This window comes from Pinus tabuliformis, chromosome Q, assembly GCF_031772625.1.
Source record: "Pinus tabuliformis cultivar Carrire ecotype Pingquan chromosome Q, CPIR1, whole genome shotgun sequence".
Lineage (NCBI taxonomy): Eukaryota > Viridiplantae > Streptophyta > Pinopsida > Pinales > Pinaceae > Pinus > Pinus tabuliformis.
Window position 1 is genome coordinate 1,195,392,844 of NC_142296.1, and position 12,159 is coordinate 1,195,405,002.

Sequence of the window (12,159 nt, forward strand, 5' to 3'; positions counted from 1 at the left end):
TATAAAAAGGGAATTAATATTGGGTGTTTATTTGACCTCACAAGATACTCTCAAATATATTGCAGGTTTTAACCCCATATAGAAATTACCTGCATACGAATTCTAAAAAACAGAAAATAAACAATGGCGAGAGCATAAAACATAAAACAAATATACACAGATTTTCCCTTGGATCCCAGAATCGGTACTACCAGACTGATTTTTCATTATATTATATTCAATGTTACAATACATATATATACATGCCGAAGCATCCATAAACCCCCATCCATTAACCATCGATTAGAACGTAAACGTAGTTCCCTTGACCCAATCTACAAAATACCATGGACAAAAAACCATCATGCCCAAAACCATGTGTGAAATCCATACACAAAACCATAATTAGGTCTGCCCACCTAATATAGGGTCCAATTTTTGAATGCTTTGGCACAACCCAACTCCCAAACTCATTTCCTCAAGCTTCCACGTGTGCCTAGAAATTAGCTTTTGCGTTGGCCTAGAAATTGTGCCACTACTGCTATCTGAAAGTGGTTCGAGTCCCTTGCTAGAATGCCCAGATTGGCCTAAAATTGTTGTTGTAGTCTCCTCTTAATTTTCCCCCACATGACCCAGAAAGGAATTGGTCCAAATCATCCACACCAAAAAACCCACAAAATGAAGCAAATTACTAGCAAGTGCTAGCTGGGAAGTAACAACTATTTGAGCCCTCTAGAGTGCTCAAAAAATTCAGCCAAATTATGTTGGGTCCCTATAATACTAGTGATTACCCCATTACTATTGTAGTTATACCCCCTATTTATATTGTTGTGCCCCTATTACCCCCATATTGTTATTTCTGTGCCCCATAGAATCCCTCTATTGTTATTTTTGTGGCTTTATATTATTATTGTTAGGTCGGCTGGATTATATTGTGACTCCTTAGACTCCTATATATAGAAAGGAGGTTTTGTCATTTGTATCATCCAAGAATTTTTCATTTATGTAATGTAAAGGAGGTTGCCCCCTCGAAGAGGCTGAATTCTAAGGCGTGGATCTCTCTTTTCTATCTTTTTGTGAGCTGATTTCATAACATTTGGTATCAGAGCTTTGGATTCTAGGGTTTCGCTGCTCCAAATAGGTCATTGTGGCATTTTCGCTATAACTTTTTTTCTGTGACGTTTCAGAAGTCGCAAAAAAAACCCATTTGAGAAGAAATCGCGCTGAACATTGGGTCCGAATTTCAGAACTTTTCGCGCGATATTTGCAGAGATATGATCTGAGGAAGTTGGTCTTTTTGCAGACTCCTGAATTACATTCAAAACAGGTGGCTTGGGGAAAATCGTCATAACTTTCTCTCTGGGGATCGGATTGAAATTTCGTAAGAAGGTACAGAAAGAGGATGGACTGGAGTTTCTTGTATGTGTGTTTAAGATTCAAAGGTTGAAACAGGGACTCGTGGCACGTCGTACAAGTTCGCTCTACTGAACTAGTCTAAAAGCAAGTCATTGTGGGAGATTTCACATAACTCTTCCTTGGAGAATCCAATTTCGCTCAGACTTGTGGCATTAGAAAGAGGATGCAGAAGGCTATTACAGGTAGCAATTTTAGAATTGGATGATCCGAAATTATAGAGATACGTCAGATTCAATATCAGGCTTCTATAAAGTGAAAAAAGGTGTGTAGTTTTTTTTAAAATTTTTGTGTAAGCTTGGTTTAACGGAATTCAAAGGGCATAGTAAAGCATTATTATCGGTAACTGATGCCCCGAGGAAAGAAAATGCAAACACCTAGTAAGGAACCTGAAAGCTCTAGCATGACTCATGAAGAAGAGGAAGAAATGCTACATGATATATCAAAATTACAAGAACAAGTGCAACAAATGTCACGCTCACAAAAGCTAACAGAAGCTAAGGTAAATGGCGTGGAATCTAAGATAAAGGGCATGGAAGCTAAGATGGAGGATTCGATGGCAAATTTGAAGATAGATTTGAAGACAGACATGGAAGAATTGAAGAAGTTGCTACAAGAAAGGGTCACTAATGGTGAAAAGGTAGTAAAGGAAACTCATGATGAGAACAAAAGAAATGTTAATCATGATTCCATAGACTTTAATGTTGGATCGAAGACTCACCATGTTCCAAAACTCGATATGAGGAAGTTTGATGGCAAGGATCCCGCCACATGGATATTACAGATGGAGCAATTCTTCGATCTCAATAATGTGCAAAACACACAAAAGGTACGTATGGCAACTTTATATTTGGAACCAAATCAGTTTGTATGGTATCAATGGCTTTGTTCTCGTAAACAATTTATCACTTGGGAAATTTTTACGGAAGAATTGATAGCACATTATGAGGATACAAAAAACAACACTTTTTTTAGCCAATTGATAAGTCTCAAACAAAAGGGTTCAATAATGGAGCACATTGAGGAGTTCCAAAAATTGAACATAAGGGTAAAAGATATTCCAGAGGAGCATAGGATTGATGTGTTCATAGGGTCTTTAAAGGATAATATCCAACATGATGTGCGCCTTTGGGAACCTGATTCATTAGAGAAGGCATTCAGGTTAGCAAGAAAAATGGAAAGCAAAATTATGGCAACTAGGAAGCATACCATTCACAACTATAAAGACAGAAGTGAAGAAGTGTGGGCACTTATTCAAAAGCTACAACAAGATTCCAGTACTTCTGATACATTTAGCTGGCAAAATGATTCGTTATGTTACCCTTGGCATCTCCTCAACAAACCCAGAAAGGGTTGGGCCTAATTCGAACCTTCCAAAATTGACCCCAAATAATGTGAGCACCCTCTACAACTGGGTAATTCATTTTTCCTGAAGAAACTCTGCCAAATCCCTCCAAAATTTGTTGATAATACCTCCAAGACTTATCCTTACGCCACTGGTAAATCCGCAACCCCAACTCCGGTTCAAGCCTCCACAATCAACATACTCCTCTAATGACTGCGCAGGCCCAGCCAAACCCCTTCTACACTGGCCTAGGAAGAGGAATTTCGACCTGTATGTAATCCACTCAGCCAACCCTTCAAGCCACTGCAAAATCCCTGTTAAGTGCCAAGAGAATATGCCTCTAAATTGCCAGCACCCATGCTGTCATGAAGTTCACTCCCCACATGAGTGTGTGGTCCCTTACTACGCCCAGCTTGCTCCCCAATAGCTCGAATCTCTCTGTGATATCCCTTCGAAATAGCTCCACGAATGTAGTAAAGCTCCCACAGGGTGGCACTCGACGTCCACCAAAGGAGGAGTTGAGATTTCCCCTTGGAAATCTCGTGTGACAAACAACACTTCGTTGACCCAGCTAAACAACTTGAGAAAACTATGGTCCAGATATCAAATTAGAAAAAGATCCCCAAAATGAGACCCTCCACCTTTATTTATCTTGCTACCCTTCTATTCCTTAATGTGGCCCCCACATTACACTTTCACTTTGATTTATTACCTTTTTCTAATGTTTGGAAGCCTTCTTTTATTAACTATATCAGTCCCGAGCTTGTGGAAAGATGCCAACTAGCCAAAGAGGCGCATACAGAACCATGGTTGCTCTAATTAGAAACATGGAAAAAAAGTAAAATAAACCAATGGGTGAGATTGTGTTTATTTGAGCTTAAAAATATGCCAATGACAACAAATTTGAACTTACTACCGTTGGGTGCATATAACATGTTGCTGGTCATGGATTGGCTATATGCATATAGGACAAAAGTTGACTATTATGAGATTGCCATTGAATTATTGGATGAAGTTGGAGAGGGAAGAATATTACAGGGGAAGCAAAATCCCACTTTAGTGACGTTGATCATAGCCATGCAAGCTAAATGCAGTCACCGAAAAGGCTTCCTTTTATTTGGTGTGAAAATTTCTAGCAATGAAAGAGCTAAAGCAACGTTGAGAAATAAGATAGAGAGGTGATGAAAATATACCCTATTATGCAATAGTATGAAGATATGTTCCCAACAAATATCCTTGGATTTCCTCCCTATAAAGAGGTAGATTTATCTATTGAGTTGATGCTTGGAGCAACACCAACGTCCAAGGCACCATACATGATGAAGTTGGTTGAATTAAAGTTATTGCTTAAAGAGAGGCTTGATAAGGGCTATATAAGGCCAAGTATGTCTCCATGGGGAGCTCCAATTCTATTTGTGGAGGAAAAATATGGTACAGTTAGACTATGGTATAGTCAGACAGGAAGTTAAATAAAGTGACCATCAAGAACTTGTATCCGTTACCACAATTTGACAACTTAGTTAGCCAGTTGAGAGGAGCAATAATTTTCTCCAAGACTGCATTGAGAACTTTTGAGGTCTAAAATGGGCCTCTTAAGAAAAATTTACAACCAAAATAAACTTTATAAGAACCAATAGGATTCAAGATGACGATGTCAACCATGGGGGATGATTCACCATTTTTGGGGTAAAAAAATAAAAAGATTAAAAAATAATAAAATAATAAAACATTAAAACTATTTTTTCAACTTGTATTTTCAACTTATCTCTCTATGGGTTTACTCAAATTTCGAGCGAGAACATGCGTTGGGTGAAAAATTTAATTCTTCATCCAAGGAATACCCATGTTGCATACTTTTGATGGTCCTTGCTACACGATAAATGAGAAATACATGAAAAATGGTGATTGCAATCATGTTTTTCATTTATTTTTCATTTTTTGTGTAGTAGGGTCCATCAAAAGTATGCAATATGAGTACTCCTTGGATGAAGAATCAAATGTTGCATCCAACAAGTGTTCCCCCTCGAAATTTGAGTAAAACCATAGGGAGATAAGTTGAAAATACGAATTGAAAAAATAGTTTTGTTGTTGTTGTTGTTTATTTTTTCCTCTAAAATTTGATGATGTAATTTAATATTATTTTATTATTTTCGCTATTATATTATAATTTTATTAGGAGGCCCATTTTAGACCTTAAAGTTTCCCTAATGGATTCGAGGTCATGCTATCACCAAGTACGCATTAAGGACATAGATATCAATAAGGGTGCATTCCAGACAAGATACAAACATTACAAGTTTGTGGTGGTACCGTTTGTGCTTACTAATGCCCAAACCAATTTCATGTGTTTAATGAACAATGTGCTGCATTCTTACATGGAAAAATTTGTTATTGTCTTCGTTGATGATATTTTGGTATATTCAAGAATTGAAGAACATGAAAAGTGTCTAGATTTAGTGCTACAATTGTTAAGGGAACAAACGCTTTATGGAAAACTCACTAAGTGTGATTTCTTCCAATCACAAATACATTATTTCAGACACATCATCTCCAAGGAGGGGATACCAGTTGATCTAGAAAATATCAAGGCCATAATGGAGTGGCCAACATCGAAAAAATGTTAATGAGCTTATATCATTCATGGGTTTGGTGGGATACTACAAAAGGTTCATAAAAAACTTCTCCAATATAGTCCACCTAGTCACTTCCTTGGATAAGAAAGGAAAGAAACTCGAGTGGATAGTTGAATGTGCAACAAGCTTTGAATGGTTGAAAAAATTGCTCACTAATGCACCAATATTAAGAATTGCTGATCTAGACAAATATTTTGTGGTTTGTACAAATGCCTGCAAGGAGGAGCTTGGTAAAGTCTTGATGCAGGAAGGACATGTAGTTTTCAATGAGTCATAGAAGTTAAATGAACATGATGCAAAATATGTAACTGATGATTTGGAATTAGCTGCCATGATCTAATGTGCATTGAAAATGTGGAGGCATTAACTCCTCGACATAAAATTTACGCTTATGACAAATCATGGGGGACTAAAATATTTGTTTGATCAACCTAATTTGAATGCAAGAAAAGCCATATGGTTGGCCATACTTAGCAATTTTTACTTTGAAATCGAGTACATCAAGAGCAAAGAAAACAAGATTGACAATGCACTTAGTAGAAGGATTCAATTAAATCACCTGAAACCCATAAGCTCTTATGGGTTGGACTTAGGAGAACAAGTTAAAAATGCAAGGAAACATGATGAGAAGTATCATCAGATAAAGGAAAAGCTACAACAAGATGGTGAGGATGGAAAGGATGAAGAATATCATCTCATAGATGATGGTCTAATTAGATTCAAGAATAGAATCTATGTACCAAACAATGATGATTTGAAGAGGCTCATAATGAGAGTTCCATGCTAAGCCATATTTCGGCCACCCATGATACCAAAAGACTCTCATGACCATAAAAATGTTTTACTATTGGCATAACTTGGAAGGGTAAGTAGTTGATTTTGTTGCTAAATGCATGGAGTGCCAGCAAGTGAAGGCCAAATGTAAACACCCAACAGGTTTATTGCAGCCCATTCCCATTCTGGAATGGAAGTGGGAAGTGATCTCCATGGATTTCATTATTGGTTTTCCAAGAACCTCTAGACAACATGATGCAATTATGGTGGTAATTGACAAGTTGAGCAAAGTGGCTCATTTTGTAGCAATCAAATCCACCAATTTAGCTAGTGAGGTGGCTCAAATATTCATAAAGGAGATTGTGAGGTTGCATGGAGTTCCCAAGAAAATAATTTCAGATAGAGATGCCAAGTTCACTTCAAGGTTTTGGAAGGAGATATTTTTGCAGGTTTGGGAACATAATTGGCCTTCTTTATAGCTTGTCATCCACAAATAGATGGAAAACAAAGAGGACAAATAGAATCCTCAAAGACATGTTGAGGATGTACGTGATGCACTAACCAACGAAGTGGGAAGAGTATATTCCACTTTTAGAATTTTCATACAACAATGGGTACCAAGAATATGTAAAGATGAGCCTGTTTGAGACATTTTGTGGAAGGATTTGCAATACACCTATCAGTTGGAGTGATCTAGGTAACAAGTTACTTATTGGGTCTAATATGCTAAAAGAGATGGAGTAGAAAATACATATCATCATGCATAATTTAAAGGTGGCATAGGACAAACATAAAAACTATGCAGATAAACATAGGGTACATAAGGAGTTCCAAGTTGGGGAACATGTTTACTTGAGAGTTAGACCCAAGAAAAATTCCTTGAATATTTTGTAATGGGCCAAGTTGGCACCACAATTTTGTAGGCCTTTTGAGATACTTGAAAGAATAGGGCCCATAGCCTATAGGCTAGACTTACCTCCATCAATAAAAGTTTATGATGTTTTCCATGTTTCTTTTCTTAAAATATATGTACAAGAATCTAATCATGCGATTGATTGGTTTGTGGTATAGGTGGAACTAGAGGGAGAGTTTTAGCTAGAGACACAATGCATCTTAGACTGGAGGAACCTCACACTCTGGAATTGAGAAATAGAGAAAGTCAAAGTGCAGTGGAGGCACTTTCTGATCTCGGGGATAAAAAATATGTTCAAAAATTAAAGTGCTCAAAATATCTCGAAACTAGTGCCAACTCATAGAGATTGTCGTTTGATTCCAATGATGCTTGAATCGCCTCAATTCGACACCGTATGGGGAAGTCATCGTGTTCTGAAGTTTTAGGCAAATAACAAAAAAGTCAAAGTGAAGGGTTGACTGTGCATATACGAATGCCACATGGCAGTCTGTATGCTAACGTGGTACTGACATCATCAAGTTGAATTGGCAGTACATATGGCATGTGGGCCAATCTCGTGAAGACACTTGGTGCACATTTATTGGCAGATGAATTTGTACTTGGGCCAATGATAGGCCACCATGTGGGCCAATCAAAGGGTGCCATGTGGCCCTATTAGAGGTTGTGACATGGCCTCAGGAACCACACACACACACACACACACACACATATATATTTTATATTAACCGATATCCTATGGCGGATTTGACTAGATAACCTCCAACCAATGAAATGAGTGCCCAACCGTTGGGTAATGGGTGATCCTTGTTAAAGTATGGGTGTTGAATTATATTTAAAGTAATATACATTGGTGGTTGGGGTTAATGGGCAGGCCGGCGGGTGCGCCTGACTGACCCGACCAATGGTCTATGACACATACAATGGAACTGTTAGCGTGCTATGTGGTGGTGGGGTGTGTGGAGCCCTACTTGTCCCCAAGGCCCAAGGCCCAAGGCCCAGGTCATGTGTATGACATGGAACCAGGAGTTGGATAATCGTGCAAGGGTAGAGGCTTATTTAAATTATTTTTAAATATATTTTATAACAAAACAACACAAACAATGACGAGAGGTGCGGCTTGAACCCATGTCCTTCGCCCAACTACTCCAATGCTTTACTAATTAGACTAGAGCAGTTTTGTTGAGAAATTTCCAAAGAGAGTTTGTTTTGTTGCAAAGTTTATAGGTAATTTTGGAGAAAGAGGCATAACTCACTCATTTTTCAACCTTTTTGAGCTCAAGAAGAGCTTAGAAAATGGTTTTTTGAGCATATTCGACACAAAAACAATGTTATTTTTGCAGATTGAAGCTTGTATATTGATGTATTGAGAAATTGAACATATAATAAAGTGGTCACCACTGGAAGCCTAACCCAGAGATGTAGCTCAAGATGGGTGAACTCCATTATCAATTTTCTTGTGTTTGATGTTGCATGTTTGTGCACTCTTAACTATTAAAATTATGCAAAATTTACTTAATTTTGTGTACTTTTGCAACCATGATCCATTTCCTAAAAGACATGAATTAGATTGCAAATTATTTAATGAAACCTTCACCTTTTTATTTTTGGATTATTTTGGTATCAGAGCATGGTTTTTGTGAAGGTTTGTCACAATTTGCAAGGTTTTTGAATGCTTATAAGGTCTAGATTGAGAATAGGAGAAGGATAACTTGAAGAAACTAACCCTCAAGTTGGCTCAAGAATACCACATTCTCCACAAGTCATGGCACATGAAGAAGGACAAGGACAATAACTAGTGTCCGAGGATGAGAGAGCTTTTAGAAATCTTTCTTTGATACGACTGACATGGTGAAAGTGTTGTATGATGAAAGAACAACACAATTGCGAGGAGAAAGTTCTAATCAATCAAAAGGTGATGGTGGTAATGGGAACAAGCCTTCACCACCTCCTCCTCCTTCACCTCCATCCTCACCTCCTTCTTCACCTGCTTCTTCACATAGGCCTACTCCTCCTACATCTCCAAGATGCTAAGTATCCTTTGCTTAAGCTTGATGTCAAGTTTGAATTTCCAATGTATAATGGAGAAGTAAATGTTAGAAAGTTGGATAATTGGGTTCTTCAAATTGAAGTTTATTGCATGATTCAAAATGTTGATGATGATGTCACAAAGATCCATCTTGATTCTCTTCGCTTGGAAGGTGAAACTCTCATCTAGTTGGAGGCCAAAACTCAAGAATATTTGAAGAAAAGTAGTAAAATTATATCTTCTTGGAATGATTTTATAGCTGCATTAAGAAGGCAATTTTATCCATTAACTTATATGCCAAAATAAATAATGGATTGGAAGATTTTTAGACAAGCTAAATGGTTAGAGTGTTCAAAGTTACACATAAGAATTTATAAAAATGGAATTAATCTTGGGTGTTTATTTGACCTCACAAGATACTCTCCTGAAATATATTGTAGGTTTTAACCCCATAAAAATATTACTTGCTTACGAATTCTAAAGATAAGAAAGTAAACAATGGCAAGAGCATAAAGCACAAAACAAATATACACAGAGATTTTCCCCTGGATCCCAAAACCAGGACTACCATATTTATTTTTCATTATATTCCTTTCAATGTTACAATACATATATATACATGCCGAAGCATCCATAAACTCCAATCCATTAGGTACCATTTAACACTTTTTAACACTAGGAATGGGTATGAGGGCCTTGTATATAGTTAGGGGAGGAAATATTAACCTTAAGACTTAAAGGACTATTGTTGCAATAAATGGGAGAGAAGGATGCCACAAACAACAAAAGATGGCCTATTAATTATATTTGCCTATAGTTGGGTATGTTGGCCCAATTAGGTGGTATTGAGTAGTAGGTATGTGTCCAAAAGATATTGTAAATTATGTAGGGAAGAAGGCCATGCCTTAGTTCCTAAACAAAACTTTGAGGAAACATGAGAAATTCCTTGAAGCACAACACATTACCTTTGGATGATGTCCTTGACCTCTAAAAAAAATACATTAGTGCTCTTAGAAGGTTTTGAGAATTAGTTATGGGTTTGAAGGATTTGACATGTTCAATACGTGAAATCCAAACCTTAGTTAAATACAAAGCTTCTAGGAAGCTATGACCAAACATGTCGCTTCAAGCCACCACACTTGACTTCTTGATATTTTAGGCAACTTATAGGGCATAAGGGTCATTAATGACTTGTGAAACCACCATATATCACACGTTAGGGTATGTTTGGCCTTTGAGTGGTGATATGGGCTTCAATAGGAGATCGTGAGAATTGGTTGTGTGTTTTGGTCATTGGACATGATTGAGAGATGAAATTTAGGTGTTAGGTCCTAAAGAGAGCTTCTATGCATCTTCAACCAATAATGTTTTTCCCCTATTAGAAAAAGAATATGGGGGAATTTTAACAGTAAGTGCACATTATTAAAACATATGAAAAGTCTACATTGCATGCTTTCTCTTTCTTAGGAATGCATGCACATTCCTAAAAATGATGAGTTGGCAAGTGTGCATGGCGGTTTGCACAACAATGAGGCTATATGAATAGGAATGGATGTGTGTTTAAAATAATGAACATGTTATTGCATCTACATTATTGCACACTCCATTGCCATAATTTCATTCATCAACTTCTAGTGGACACCCATATACAATCCAATATTTTCACTTCTTCCTTTAGCATGTTGACAAATTCTATAATTCTTAATCCATTTACTCACATTCTTAGCAATATCTAGATACTAGTATCTTTATGCAATCAATGTTCATGTTTTACCAATACCAAAATATTCATTTAAACCACCATTATGTAGTTCTATGATTTGATTATCCCTCATTATCCTATATGAATACACACATTCTAATTTTAAGAAAGAAGGCTACCAGGTCCAATTTTAAGAAAAAAGGTTATGAGGTAAAATAATCCATGAAAATGATTTTCCTTTATTCCATAGTTATTTATTGGTTTTCTAAGCTTCAACAAAATCTAGGTTTGTTTCATACAAAATTTGCATTACTTTCATTTCTACTATTCAATTATCATAATGGTTAATCATGATATCCTTTCATTTAATACATCAACAATTTTCCTCAATCTTATAGACTTATGCTTCAACATTAATGTGTAACTACGCAAGATTCTACCCATTTCATGTGTCTAATCTAGAAATTGTATGTGATCAATTGAGAATGGGTCCTTTATGTATATAACAATGTAGCACATAAATAAATATTTAGGAACAAAGTCAATATACTCTTAATCAATAATCCTTGCAAATAAGCGGACAAATTCCCTGTAGGGACTATTCAATGTGCATACCTCAAATTTGCTAGCATTAGCTAGTTTATTTGTAGTCCTTTTAAGAATTTCATGAGAATACATATTCCTACATTGTGGTTAGTGAAGAAGGCTTCAATCGTTAATATCTTAAAAACTTAGTCGGTCTCAGTTAGGGGAAATTTTGAAGATGGAAATTTATCTTAAAATGTAGAAACCTTGGCAAATCTTACTAGTCCCCAATCTGCAAATTGTAAAATGTTTTACAATATTTTTATAAAAATATTCTAATTTAAAATTATTTTATATATTCTCTATAATTTTTTTGAGCATTTTAAGATAAAATATTTTTATCCAATAAAACTGGGTCAAATAATATTACAAAAATTGGAAATTAGCGAATCAATTTTTTGGGGAAAAGTATGAAAATTCTGCGGAACTTAGCCCCTAAAATTTTCCCTAGTTTGAAAAGGTGTCGATATATTGAAATTGACTCCAACAAAAATTTTATTAGGATAAAACAATCCTCCTAGGATAGTCAATGAAACATCATAAGTGAATTCAACTCTTCACTTTAAATAGTAGTGATTTCTAGTCAGCTATACCATTTCTATTTTGATTGATGTCAAAACCTAAGTATTTGAATCCTTAATTAAGTCTATGAGACTAATACTTGCAAAGATCCATTATTTGAAGATTATTTCCTTCCATGCCATCGAGGAAGTATATGGTATATTTTCCCAAGTTTACCAACATCCCCACATCATAAAAATAGTTCTCAATAATCAATTTGAAATTCTC